The sequence below is a fragment of the Kogia breviceps genome, chromosome 5 (assembly GCF_026419965.1).
Source record: "Kogia breviceps isolate mKogBre1 chromosome 5, mKogBre1 haplotype 1, whole genome shotgun sequence".
Lineage (NCBI taxonomy): Eukaryota > Metazoa > Chordata > Mammalia > Artiodactyla > Physeteridae > Kogia > Kogia breviceps.
In genome coordinates, this window is record NC_081314.1 from 15,449,685 (window position 1) to 15,464,997 (window position 15,313).

Genomic DNA, 15,313 nt, shown 5'->3' on the forward strand with positions numbered 1-15,313 from the left:
AAAATAAAATTAATATGATTTGAGGACACAAAAGAGGGCAACATAAGTACAGCTAAGAAAAAATATCAAAAGATATGGCAACTTTAAAAGGGAACTAAAGGGCTTCCCTGGTGGCGCAGTGGTTGAGAATCCGCCTGCCGATGCAGGGGACACGGGTTCGTGCCCCGGTCTGGGAAGATCCCACATGCCGCGGAGCGGCTGGGCCCGTGAGCCATGGCCGCTGAGCCTGCACATCCGGAGCCTGTGCTCCGCAACGGGAGAGGCCACAGCGGTGAGAGGCCCGCGTACCACACACACAAAAAAAAGGAACTAAAGAAAATTTCTGGGGATTAAATTTGTAAACATGGAAGTGAGAAATATAATGAATGGGTTAAACAACAGTTTAGACAGAAATTGAAAATGGATGGGAACACTGAACTAGAGAAGTCATCCGTAAAGCTTTTGCACAGTAAAGGAAATCATAAGTGAAATGAAAAGACAACCCACAAAATGGTAGAAAATATTTGCAAACAATGTGACCGACAAGGGACTAATCTGCAAAATATACAAACAGCTCATGCAGCTTAATACCAATAAAACAAACAACCCAATCAAAAACTGGGCAGAAGACCTAAATAAACATTTCTCCAAAGAAGAAATAAATATGACCAAAAAGCACATGAGGGACTTCCTTGGTGGAGCAGTGGTTAAGAATCTGCCTGCCGATGCAGGGGACACGGGTTCGATCCCTGGTCCGGGAAGATCCCACATGCTGCGGAGCAACTAAGCCCGTATGCCACAACTACTGAGCCTGTGCTCTAGAGCCCGCAAGCCACAACTACTGAGCCTGCATGCCACAACTACTGAAGCCTGCGTGCCTAGAGCCCATGCTCCACCAACAAGAGAAGCCACTGCAATGAGAAGCCCACGCACTGCAGTGAAGAGTAGCCCCCGCTCTCCACAACTAGAGAAAGCCCGTGAGCAGCAATAAAGACCCAACACAGCCATAAATAAATCTATATTTTTTTTAAAAAACACATGAAAAGATGCTCAACATCGCTAAATATTAGAGAAATGCAAATCAAAACTTCAGTGAGGTATCACCTCACACTGGTCAGAATGGCCATCATTTAAAAGTCCACAAATAATAATTGCTGGAGAGGGTGTGGTGAAAAGGGAACCCTCCTACACTGCTGGTGGGAATGTAAGTTGGTGCAGCCACTATGGAAAACAGTATGGAGGTTCCTTAAAAAACTAAAAATAGAACTACCACATGATCCAGCAATCCTACTCCTGGGCATATATCTGGATAAAACTCTAATTCAAAAAGATACATGCACCCCAGTGTTCACTGCAGCACTATTTACAATAGCCAAGACACAGAAGCAACCTAAATATCCATCAACAGAGGGATGGATAAAGAAGATGGGATACATATATAAAATAGAATATTACTCAGCCATAAAAAAAGAAATAATATCATTTGCAGCAATGTGGATGGACCTAGAGAATATCATACTACGTGAAGTAAGTCAGACAGAGAAAGACAAATATCATGTGATATCACTTATAAGTGGAATCTAAAAAGGTGATACTTATTTACAAAACAGAAATAGACTCACAGACTTCAAAAACAAACTTATGGTTACCAAAGGGGAAAGGTGTGGGGAGGGATAAATTAGGAGTTTGGGGTTAACATATACACATTACTATATATAAAATAGATAATCAACAAGGACCTACTGTATAGCACAGGGAAGTCTACTCAATATTCTGCAATAACCTACATGGGAAAAGAATCTGAAAAAGAATGGATATATGTATATATATAACTGAACCACATTGCTGTTACACTGGAAACTAACACAACATTGTAAATCAACTATAACCCAATATAAAATAAAAATTTTTAAAAAAAGAAAATGGAAACACTGAGCTAGAGAAATCATTCATAAAGCTAAGGAGGGTAAAAACATGTAAAATATGAAAGGGAGACTAAGAGACATTATCAGAGAGGGAGTAGTTCTACTACATGACTGTTGTACATAGAGAGGGGGAACACCAAAAGCACAGGAAGTAGCTTTATTCACAGAAATAATGAATGAGAAATTCTCCAGATGTGATTAGAGAAAAAAAATCAGTCACTCATTCATTCAACAAACATGCATTAAGTGCCTGCTATGTACCAGGCACCTTTCCAAACTCCAGGAGTACAGCCAAGAACAAAATAGTTAAAAATCACTGCCTTTGGGCTTCCCTGGTGGCACAGTGGTTGAGAGTCCGCCTGTCGATGCAGGGGACACGGGTTCGTGCCCCGGTCCGGGAGGATCCCACATGCCGCAAAGTGGCTAGGCCCGTGAGCCACGGCCGCTGAGCCTGCACATCCGGAGCCTGTGCTCTGCAACGGGAGAGGCCGCAACAGTGAGAGGCCCGTGTACCGCAAAAAAAAAAAAAAAAAAATCACTGCCTTCATGGAGTACAATAATTCACACAAGAAGTAACGGTGCCTTACATTAAAGCAATAGGAAGAGGAGTGATATGAAGTGGCATGTAGTTGGATACATTCTGAAGACAGAGAAAACAGAATTTCCTCATGCAAGCGGTGAGAGAGATTCTAGGATAACTTGACGGTTTGGGACAAGGGTAAAAAAAATGGAATTGTTATTTTCTGAAATTGGAAAGACCTGAGGGTAGTATATATAGAAAAAATATGTTCAATTTTGGACATATGTCATGTGAAGTGCCTGTTACATATTTAGTGGAGACGTTTACTAGGAAGTGAGAGATGGGAGTCTAGAATGCAGGGGAGTGGCATAAGATATACACCAGTGTTCTGTAAGAACTACCTAATGTGTATTTTGAAATCACCAAGAATTATGACAGCATCAAGAGAGAGTGACAGAGGGACTTCCCTGGTGGTGCAGTGGTTAAGACTCCATGCTCCCAATGCAGCAGGCCTGGGTTCGATCCCTGGTCAGGGAATCAGATCCCACATGCATACCACAACTAAGAGTTTGCATGTCACAACTAAGGAGTCCACGAGCAGCAACTAAGACCTGGCACAACCAAATAACGAGAGAGAGAGAGTGACAGAAAGCCAAGAGTAAAAAACACTTAAGGAGTGAGGGAAAGGGGTCCTACAGTTGGAAAGAGCGTAGAGGACTGCACCAAGACAGATTAGACAGTGGTTATACTCTGATGATGTGAAATTCAGGAATAATGGAGATATGAATGGGAAACATCAATGAGGAGCAAGAATAACATACACTGGACCTCCAGCCATGGGTACTAGGGGTATGTGAGAGAAAATAGCCTCCACTTGAGAAGACTCCAGGGAAAAAAAGGGAACTCAGAAGAAGTAGGTTTCAGTTATAAAAAGAAAGTTAAAGGGAATATCAGGGAAGTTGAAGAGTTTTTAGTTTTGTGATTGACTATGAGTTCCAGAAGGCAGAATGATATGAGGTAGTGAGAAAAGGCCATGTACTGAGTATTTGAAGATTTTTAATCTGAGATATTAGGGATGAACAGTTTCCTACAATGAACAGGAGTAAAAGGCATGATGAAATTAGTCTTTATGATCCCATGGCAGGTAGAAGTGGCAAGACTTTCAACATGGAAGAAAGGGAAAAGAAGCCTATTTGTAGGAATATACTCAGTTCTGGGACATAGTATAGTGTCCTCATTCAGGAAGCACAACAACTTTCAAGATTGACAAATTTTTAAAAATACACATTTAGACAGACTACTATAAGCCCACAAAACATCAAATCCAAAGAGAATATTTTTTATAAGCAGAAAGAAAAGACACCTACAATAAAAAGGCAATTCAGTCAGACAACTGACTTCTCAGAAACAACAATGGAAGACAGTAAACAGTGGAATAATAGCAGTACTGCTAGAAAACAAGTGTTCTGACCATGAATTCTTTGCTTAATAAATCCATTTTTCAAAAATGGTCATAAACAAAGATTTTGTCGACTAAAAAACTTATTATGAAAGTATACTAATTTAATTAATATTGTATTAATTATTATATGTTAAATTAAAAGTATTAATTGTGTGAAATTGCTTCTGGTTAGACAATCAAATCAGTGCATCATAATAGATGAAAAACATATCCACATGTAAACAAAAAAGTATGTAACCCAGGAAATGATGCAGTTCAAAGAGAAAAGTGGGGTTTTTTTGGCCATGCTGAGCAGCTTGTGGGATCTTAGTTCCCCAACGAGGGATCAAACTCGTGTCCCCTGCAGTGGAAGCACAGAGTCTTAATCAACAGACTATCAGGCAAGTTCCAGGAAAGCACTTTTCAATAAAAGAATTGGGTCAACAGGTTTTGCACAATGAGGAAAAAATTGAAATTGAATCCCTGTCTCACCCATAGAAAACAATCATTTTTAAATCTGGATTTGGATAAAGAGTTTAAATTTTGAAAAGCAAAGATTTAAATATTTGGAAGATATAAATATTATCTTGGAATAGGGAGTATTTCTTAAACAATACACAAAAACTACAAAGCATAGAGAACAAAACTAATACACTTGAAACTATATTAAAGTTAAGAAATTCTGTTTATCAAAAGGCACTCTAAAGAATGTGAATACAAACAAGCCACAAAATGGGAAAAGATAATTTCAACACACATAAATATAAAAGAAGTTCCAAAATTCAGTAACATCCAAAAATGTGCAAAAGACATAAACACATACTACACAGATGTTACACAAGTGGCCAATACATATGAAAACATGATCAACCTTATGAGTTGATCAGAGAAATACAGTATAAATAAATGATGAAATACCATCAGATTGGAAAATGCTTAGAAATCTAACCATACTAAGTGTTGGCAAGGATGTGGTGGAAAGGAACACTTACCCACTGCTCACAGAAATATAAATTAGGACAACTATTTAAGAAAGCAGTCCGGCTTTATCTCCTATTGTTACGGTGCCACACACTGCTACCCAGCAATTCCACATCTAGGTTTTTTGCCATAAGCATATAGGTAAAATGTCAAAGATCTCTGTTTTAAAGTTAAACATGTCTGTATTTAATTCCCAAGTCCAACACAAACCAGGTGTTTAATTTTGTAAAATTTCCTTCTCTCCTCTGACCTTCACTAATGAGAAGTGAATAAACTTTTTAAACACTCATTTTAACACATCAGACAGCAAGTTTAAAGACAAAGGCTAACTTCATGATAAAATTTCCATACTGTTATTAATAATTACCACATACTGGTCTCCAAAAACAACAACAAAAACTGCAATCAGTCCATTTCACTTGAATATTTTCAAGTTTTTTTACCGAAGAAAAATTGCATTTCTAATTTGTCTCCTGGGTGAAAAGAATTTCAAGAACCATGTGGGTGGGGTTGGGAAGGAGTGACTGGTGATGGGATAAAGGCTTTTCATAGCCTCATGGAAAATCTTAGAAGACATTAGACATAAGCTACTCCTAAAAGTAAACAAGTAGTTGATGAGATTGTATTTTGGATATTTTCCCAAGAATAAAAGTAATAAAGGCCACTGGGCCGCATACGGGCATCCAAGGAGTATTACGCTACACTTTCGTTTAAAAAAAAAAAAAACTCTCCCACTACTGCATTGCACTAACGCTGATCCGATCCTATCTCTGGCAACGCTGATCCGATCCTATCTCTGGCAGAAGGCAGGGCTTACACTGAGACTTCCCGGCAGCCGCAGGTCACATGACATCCCATGTTGTTAATCATCCAGCGCGCACAGGGGTCAGCGTGAAGAGCTGAAGATTCCAACGCCCGAGGCCCAATCCAGCTGCAGACGCGACTCCGCTAGAAACCTGGACTGCGGTACTCTCGGGAGGTGACCCCAGATCTCCGAGGAATCGACCCGCATCGCGCAGTCCTGCGCCCCGTCCGGCCTGCCCCGGCTTGCCTCACCTGTCATCGAGACCCGTCACAACGTGCAGGACCGAGCGCCTCCTCGCCCTCTGCCAGGCCCTGGGACCGCCGCCCGCAGGTCCGTCGGTCAAGGTGATGGGCAGCCGGCCCCGCAGCCCCATCGCTTACCCTGCGGACTGGTGGGGGCAGCAGCCCGGAGGACCTGGCCCTGGTAAGCACCATCGAACGGAGGAACCCGAAGCTGAGGCGGCGCCCAGCCTGGACAACGTGCCTGAGCCCCTGGCCAAGGGAGCGGTAACCTCCATGGTGGTCCTGCCCGCCGGCTGTGCCCTGCACCTGCCCCTGGACCATGTCGACGTGCTGCTGGAGCCCGAGACCACGTCCACGCTACAAGTGTCTCTCGGAGATCATATCCTCATGCTGGTCCCCGAGGCCCTCCTGGGCTCGGGAGTGGAAGGCCCGTGGGGACAGGGCTGGAACGGGCCGGTTTCCTGAGCGCTCCCGGGGAGTACATGGCCCTGGAGCCGGGATTCTTGTGCGCAACTGTCTCACAGATCGCCTCCCAAGAAGAGGCCAACAAGGAGGACGCGGACGCCGAGTTCCTGCCGCCTAGGATGTATGCTGAAGCCGGCTACGTCACTGGGCTCCGCAGCCCTGCAGCAAGGGTGTCGGGCCCCAGCGCGCAGGGCTTACTCCCAGAGCTCTGGCTTCGCTCGGGCGCCCAACCCCAGTCCAGAGAGAGGCTCTCCTCACCACGACGACAACCTGTACTTGCACCTTCCGGAGCACTTCCCCGACCCACCAGTCCAACCTCTACCTCCCTCTCCTTGTCCGGGTCCTCACGAGCGCCCCCAACACCCTCATGGTCCTCTGCTCAAGGGCGCGAAATGCCTGATCCCACAATTCCTTGCACCCAGCTTCCGGCACTTAGTGATCTACCTAGACTCACTTTGAGCCCATGTCACCGCTCAGAGATGGAGCATCTTCATTCATGGACAGTGGGCAGCTGCGGTTTTTATTTTGGTTTTGTTAGTTTGGGGGGTTGGTTTTTTTTTTTAAGCAAAATACCTTGATCGATAGCGGCAAAAAGATTTTTTTACAAAAGCAGATTCTGGTAAGGACTTTTCGCAAGGGTAGACCACATATAGCCAACCATGGTTATTTAGATCCCTTGCCACTGCTGCATGAGCTGTTTCTTCCACCTCTGTCACCTTCAGCCAACTCCATTTTTCTTATTTCACCCCTACTCTTGCCTCAAACTCACCTCAATTTTTTTCCAGTTTATCCCCTTTTTCATCACCTTCCTATGCATCTCTTCTTTCTCTCCATTCCAGGTTTTTCCCTTCCTTTTGTAATTGTAGTTTTACCTGTATGACCTCCGCAGTGTCCTCTGAAATGTTTCTGATCATTTTTTTTTAGCATGCACAATATTTATTAAGAAGATCCTTGTGAAAGAGAAGCAAAGTAAACAGCAGTGGTCAGAGAGAGAAGACGAGGTGCAGGTCCAGCGACAGCCTCAGCCAACCTCACTGGGAACTCTGGAAATTAGAATGGCTGGTCAGAGCTGTCCCAGGTTAGGCTGAAATAGCCCAATTCCCTCATCCATCAGTATTTGGGTATGAGAAACCAGGGAAAGGCCATGGCTCTGGGCAAGGCAGCTTTCCTCTCCGGAGACAGTTTATCAAGGAGATAATAGCTGAAGCCAGTTATGGGAACAACTCTCACTGAAGAAGATTCTGGTTGGTGCATCACACTGTCCACCACAAGATAATGGTTCTTTTTATCTTGATGTTCATCTCCATTTATTCTGGTCTTTAACTAGCAGTAAAGAAATTATAATTTTCTTCATATAGGTCTTCAATATTTAGATGAAGTCTGATCACTGACTTTCTTTTTCCCTTTCTTCTTGCTTTCCTAACACTTTTCCCCGGAGCTGGTCAGTCAAGATAAATGCACATTGAATAAGTAAATGAATAAATGGTACAAATGTAATACACTGGACTTTTTGGAAATATTTCTAAAAATACAATGAAAAAAATGAGTGAAAGCAATATTTAATGGAAGGAGGAAAGGGGAAGCTATGATTTTTTTCCTTAAAGAAGCAGTTTGGGGCTTCCCTGGTGGCGCAGTGGTTGAGAATCCGCCTGCCGATGCAGGGGATACGGGTTCGTGCCCCGGTCCGGGAAGATCCCACATGCCGCGGAGCGGCTGGGCCCGTGAGCCATGGCCGCTGAGCCTGCGCGTCCGGAGCCTGTGCTCCGCAATGGGAGAGGCCACGACAGTGAGAGGCCCGCGTACCACAAAAAAAAAAAAAAAAAAAAAAAAAGAAGCAGTTTGTACAATGCCATATTCCCCTGTACTTTAACAATCAAATGGCTAATTTTTAATTTCATGGCAGTCTAGGCTTTGCCTTGATTTCCCCTTGGGGGTGATAAGAAGAACTGCTACATGCGAGGACACACTCAGCTTCACATCATGGACATTCCAGCTTGTGGGTTCTTACTTGCCCAACCAGGGATCGCACCCAGGCCCTCAGCAGTGCAGAGTCCTAATCACTGGACCACCAGGGAATTCCCTGGTCTAATTTATTATTGAGCACTTTTTCATGCTCATGAGCCCATCACCCAGACTTGGCAGCTGTTACTTCTTAGTACTATTGCTTTAAAGTCTTCTTTACTGTAACAAAATTATTAAAGATAATGGAGTCATATCCTTTGATCCCCATTTCCTGCTGTCGATTACCAGAGGATTCTCATAACATCATGAATTTGGGGGGTATCATTCTAGTCAATACACGAATGCTACATGTATGTAGATATAAATAATCAATGTTTATGTTGCTTTGTGAACAATTAAATTTTTATAACTGGCATTATATTCTTCAGTTTACATTTTTCCTTAATGTTATTTTTGAAATCATCACTTATAGATATATATATGGTTCATTTCTCCTAAAGATTTTTGTTTCCATCATATGAATATACCACATTTTATTTGTTAATTTATTAATGGATATTTGTGTAGTTTTTAGTATTACAAATGAAACTGCAGTGAATATCCTCACACTTGTCATCTTATGCACCTAAGGAAGAGTTCCTCTAGGAAGTATACTTAGAAGTTGTATTGATGGGTGGCATAATATATACATTTACAGTTTTCTTAATAGTGCCAATTGTTCCCCTTGGGTGGTTGCAACAGTTTAAACAGCCTCTAGCAGTCTTTCACCAAACTTTAAACTGTTTGCCAGTGGTATCTCATTTTTAAATTTGCAATTTCCTAGCTACTGGTAAGACAGTGTAATTTTTCACATGTAATGAGAATAATATTTTTAAAGCAATTTCATTTATATTTTCTCTTTTTTAACTGAAGTATAGTTGATTTACAATGCTGTGTTAATTTCTGCTGTACAGCAAAGTGATTCAATTATACATAGATAGAGACTTCCCTGGTGGCACAGTGGTTAAGACTCCACACTCCCAATGCAGGGGGCCCGGGTTCAATCCCTGGTCAGGGAACTAGATCCCACATCCATGCCACAACTAAGGAACCCACGTGCTGCAACTAAAGAGTCCACCTGCCACAACTAAGACCCAGCGCAACCAAATAAATAATTTTTTTAATTATACATATGTATACCTCCTTTTTTTAATATTCTTTTCCATTACGGTTTATCATAGGATCTTGAATATAGTTCTCTGTGCTTTACAGTAGGACCTGTTGTTTATCCATTCTATATATAAAAGCTTACATCTGCTAACCCCAACCTCCCACTCCATCTCTTCCCCCAACCCCCTCCCCCTTGGCAACCACCAGTCTGTTCTGTATGCCTGTGATTCTGTTTCTGTTTCACACTTAGGTTCATTTGTGTCATACTTTAGATTCCACATGTAAGTGATATATGGTATTTGTCTTTCTCTTTCTGACTTCACTTAGTATGATAATCTCTAGTTGCATCCACGTTGCTGCAAATGGCATTATTTCATTCTTTTTTATGGCTGAGTAGTATTCCATTATATATATGTACCACATCTTCTTTATCCATTCATCAGATATATTTTCATACATTGTAAGTCTTACTGTCTTTCAACTTATCACCCATCAAGTCTAATGGCTTTAACCTTTTTGGTGGGGAGGACAGATACAACCCAGATTAAAGAGGTTAGCTTTCAGCCTGGAGTTACTAGGCAAGTGTCATGAGAATCAATTTTTCTCCAGACAGAAAAGTTACATTTAATTTCTTAAGCAACCTTTAAATATCAACAGCAATGTTTGGAAGACTGAACATAGAATTTTAATAGAAATCATCATGCAGAAAGGACTGAGGAGTCCTAACTGGATGAGAATGGAAAGAGGAAACAGCCACTCTTACCCAAGAGTAGGATGTGGAAAATAAAAGAGGGACAGAATAGAGAATGTAAGCATTCATCACTCACATGTATCATGACTTTCAGCTTCTATGAGTAAAACTCCTTAGCATTAGCTGAAGAGAAGGCCAAGAAAAAGGAGGTTTTTTTTCCTTGCTACCCATTTAAGAATCTGGGAAAAATAAGATGGAGGATGGTACTCAAATTGGCTAATCGCCCCCTACCATGTTCCCAGCCACCATCCTAAGGAGAAGCAAGGAAAGGAGGAGAGAATCCAAATGGGAAACATTTACAAAAAGGTGCCTGTGTTATCTGAAGATTAATGAGAACCAAAAATGTCTGAGATTCACTTATCTGGAAAGTTTACAGTGTACCTATTCCCCATCCCCCAACTCCAAATCCCCCATACCAATGAGGTGGAGGCTCAGGAGGAAGATGAAGTCAATTATATAAATGAAGAAGTTATACGGTGCTTCCCTGGTGGCGCAGTGGTTAAGAATCCACCTGCCAATGCAGGGGACACAGGTTCGAGCCCTGGTCTGGGAAGATCCCACATGCCACGAAGCAACTAAGCCTGTGCACCACAACTACTGATCCTGCACTCTAGAGCCCATGAGCCACAACTACTGAAGCCCATGTGCCACAACTACTGAAGCCCGCGTGCCTAGAGCCTGTGCTCCGCAACAAGAGAAGCCACCAAAATGAGAAGCCCGCGCACCGCAACTAGAGAAAGCCCGTCTGCAGCAACAAAGACCCAATGCAGCCAAAAATAAAATAAATAAAATAAAAATAAATTAAAAAAAAAAGAAGTTATACTTTGTTTATACAACTGAGTAGAAATCTGTTCATTGATATATTCATGTCTGTTTATTGTCAGTTTATATCCTTAACTCTTTTTTTCTATTAGACCTATGAGACTATTCTTTATTCACTTGAAAATTTTTATATATTCAAGCTACTAATACTTTGTTTTATAGCTTATAAATATTTTCTTCCAGTGTGCCACTTGTTTCTTGTCTAATTGTACATGCCCTTATAATTCTCATAGAGTGAAATTTCACAATCTTCTATGGTCTCTACTTTTTGGGTCAGTTTTTAAAATTTTTCCCAAGAAAGCTCTTTCCTACACTCTCTGCTAATGGTTTATTTTTTTTCCAATTTAGATACCTAATTTCTTAGGATTTCATTTTTGTATATATTTTGAAGTAGGGATGAAATTTTTTCATATCGAAAGACATTGCTGGGACTTCCCTGGTAGTCCAGTGGTAAAGAATCTGCCTTCCAATGCAGCAGATGCAGGTTCGATCCCTGGTCAGGGAACTAAGATCCCACGTGCCACGGGGCAACTAAGCCCGTGTGCTGCAACTAGAAAGAAGCCCCTACGCCACAACTAGCGAGAAGCCCATGTACCCCACTGAAAAGATCCCACGTGCCACAACAAAGATCCAGCATGCCGCAACTAAGACCCAATACAGCCAGAAATAAAATAAATAAATATTAAAATTTTTTTAAAGATAATAAAAGCTGTTGTAATTGAAACAGTCATTCTTTAAAAAATAAATAAATAAAATAAAGATTCAATGTAATCCCTATCAAAATTCCAATGTCAACTTTCACAGAACAAATAATTCTAAAATTTGTATGGAAATACAAAAGAACCTGAAAAGCTAAAACAATCTTGAAAAAGAAGAACACAGCTATAAGTATCATGCTCCCTAATTTCAAACTATACTGCAAAGCAAACAGAAATCAAGACACTGTGGTACTAGCAAAAAAACAGAAGAGTAGATGAATAGAACAGAATAGAGAGCCCAGAAATGAATCCACACTTACATGGTCAGTTAATATATAATGAGGAAAAGACAGCCTCTTCAATAAATAGTGTTGGAGAAACTGGACAGCTACAGATTCAAACTGGACTACTTTCTCACACCATATACAATAATAAACTCAAAATTGATTAAAGACTTAAATGTAAGACCTGCCTAAAATCATAAAACTTCTGGAAGAAAACATAGGCAGTTTGATCTTTGACATGATTCTTAGCAATATTTTTTGAATCTGTCTCCTCAGGCAAGGGAAACAAAAGCAAAAATAAGCAAATGTGACCTAATCAAATTTAAAAGCTTGTGCATAGCAAGGGAAACTATATACAAAATGAAAACACAACCTACAGAATGGGAGAAAATATTTGCAAGTCATGTATCTGATAAGGGGCTAATATCCAAAATATATAAAGAACTCATACAACTCAATAGCAAAAGTTTTTTTCAATTAAAAAATGAGCAGAGGATCTGAAAAGACATTTTTGCAAAGAAGACATACAGATGGCCAACAGGTGTGTGAAAAGGTGTTCAACATCAACTAGACACCAGGGAAATGCAAATCAAAACCACAAAGATATACTACCTCACATCTGTCAGAATGGCTATAATCAGAAAGACAACAAATAACAATTGTTGGTGAAGATGTGGAGTAAAGAGAACCTTCATGCACTATTGGTGGGAATGTAAATTCGTGCAGCCGCTGTGGAAAACAGTATGGGGTTCCTCAAAATCTTAAAAATAGAACTATAATATGATCCAGAAATTCCACTTCTGGATATTCATCCAAAGGAAATAAAAACATTAACTCAAAAAGCTATATGCACCCCATATTCATTGCAACATTATTTAGAATAGGCAAAATATTAAAACAACCTTAATGTCCGTCAATAATGAATGGATAGTGCAAGAGAGTTCCCTTTTCTCCACACCCACTCCAGCGTTTATTGTTTCTAGATTTTTTGATGTTAGCCATTCTGACCAGTGTGAGATGATATCTCATTGTAGTTTTGATTTGCATTTCTCTAATGATTAATGATGTTGAGCATTCTTACATGTGTCTGTTGGCAATCTTATATCTTCTTTGGAGAAATGTCTATTTAGGTCTTCTGCCCATTTTTGGATTGGGTTGTTTGTTTTTTTGTTATTGAGCTGCATGAGCTGCTTGTAAATCTTGGAGATTAATCCTTTGTCAGTTGCTTCATTTGCAAATATTTTCTCCCATTCTGAGGGTTGTCTTTTGGTCCTGTTTATGGTTTCCTTTGCTGTGCAAAAGCTTTTAAGTTTCATTAGGTCCCATTTGTTTATTTTTGTTTTTATTTCCATTTCTCCTAGGAGGTGGGTCAAAAAGGATCTTGCTGTGATTTATGTCATAGAGTGTTCTATGTTTTCCTCTAAGAGTTTGATAGTGTCTGGCCTTACATTTAGGTCTTTAATCCATTTTGAGTTTATTTTTGTGTATGGTGTTAGGGAGTGTTCTAATTTCATACTTTTACATGTACCTGTCCAGTTTTCCCAGCACCACTTATTGAAGAGGCTGTCTTCTCTCCACTGTATATTCTTGCCTCCTTTATCAAAGATAAGGTGACCATATTGTGTGGGTTTATCTCTGGGCTTTGGTGGGAATGTAAATTGATACAGTCACTATGGAGAACAGTATGGAGGTTCCTTAAAAAACTACAAATAGAACAACCATATGACCCAGCAATCCCACTATTGGGCATATACCCTGAGAAAACCATAATTCAAAAAGAGTCATGTACCAAAATGTTCATTGCAGCTCTATTTACGATAGCCAGGACATGGAAGCAACCTAAGTGTCCATCAACAGATGAATGGTTAAAGAAGATGTGGCACATATATACAATGGAATATTACTCAGCCATAAAAAGAAATGAAACTGAGTTATTTATAATGAGGTGGATGGACCTGGAGTCTGTCATACAGAGTGAAGTAATCAGAAAGAGAAAAACAAATACCGTATGTTAACACATACATATGGAATCTAAGGGGGAAAAAAGGTCATGAAGGACCTAGAGGTAAGATGGGAATAAACACACAGACCTACTAGAGAATGGACTTGAGGATATGAGGAGGGGGAAGGGTAAGCTGTGACAAAGTGAGAGAGTGGCATGGACATATATACACTACCAAAAGTAAAATAGATAGCTAGTGGGAAGCAGCTGCATAGCACAGGGAGATCAGCTCGGTGGTTTGTGACCACCTAGAGGGGTGGGATAGGGAGGGTGGGAGGGAGGGAGACACAAGAGGGAAGAGATATGGGAACATATGTATATGCATAACTGATTCACTGTTATAAAGCAGAAACTAACACACCATTGTAAAGCAATTATACTCCAATAAAGATGTTTTTTTAAAAAGGTAAAAATTCAAAAAATAATAATAATAATAATGAATGGATAAAGAAAATGTGATATAATGACACAAACAGATGGAAAGATATACCATGTTTTGGATTGGAAGAATCAATGTTGTCAAAATGACTATACTACTGAAGACAATTTACAGTCAGTGCAATCTCTATCAAATTACCAATGGCATTTTTCACAGAACTAGAACAAAAAATTTTTTAATTTGTATGGAAACACAAAAGACCCCAAATAGCCAAGGCAATCTTGGGAAAGAAAAATGAAGCTGGAGGAATCACACTACCTGACTTCAGACTACACTACAAAGCTACAGTAATCAAAACAGTATGGTACTGGCACAAAAACAGAAATATAAATCAATGGAGCAGGATAGAAGGCCCAGAAGTAAACCTATGCATCTATGGTCAACTGATCTGTGACAAAGGAAGCAAGAATACACAATGGAGAAAAGAGCCTCTTTGATAAGTGGTGCTGGGAAAACTGAACAGTACATGCAAAAGAATGAAATTAGAACATTGTCTAACACCATGCACAAAAACTCAAAATGGATTAAAGACCTAAATGTAAAATTGATACTATAAAATTCCTAGAGGAAAACATAGGCAGAACACTCTTTGACATAAATCGTTGTAATATCTTTTTGGATCTGCCTCCTAGAGTAATGGAAATAAGAACAAAAATAAACAAATGGGACCTAATTAAACTTAAAAGCTTTTGCACAGCAAAGGAAACCATAAGCAAAATGAAAAGAGAACCTACAGAATGGGAGAAAATATTTGCAAATGAAGCAACCAACAAGGGGTTAATCTCCAAAATATACAAACAGCTCATACAGCTCAACATCAAAAAACAAACAACCAACCCAATCAAAAA

The 15,313-nt window shown here is 40.2% G+C and overlaps 1 pseudogene; it reads left to right on the top strand.

Annotated features, from left to right (window-relative positions):
* The first annotated feature begins 5,998 nt into the window (after nucleotides 1-5,998).
* Nucleotides 5,999-7,257, top strand: LOC131757625 (proline-rich protein 23A-like; annotated as a pseudogene).
* The last annotated feature ends 8,056 nt before the right edge of the window (nucleotides 7,258-15,313 follow it).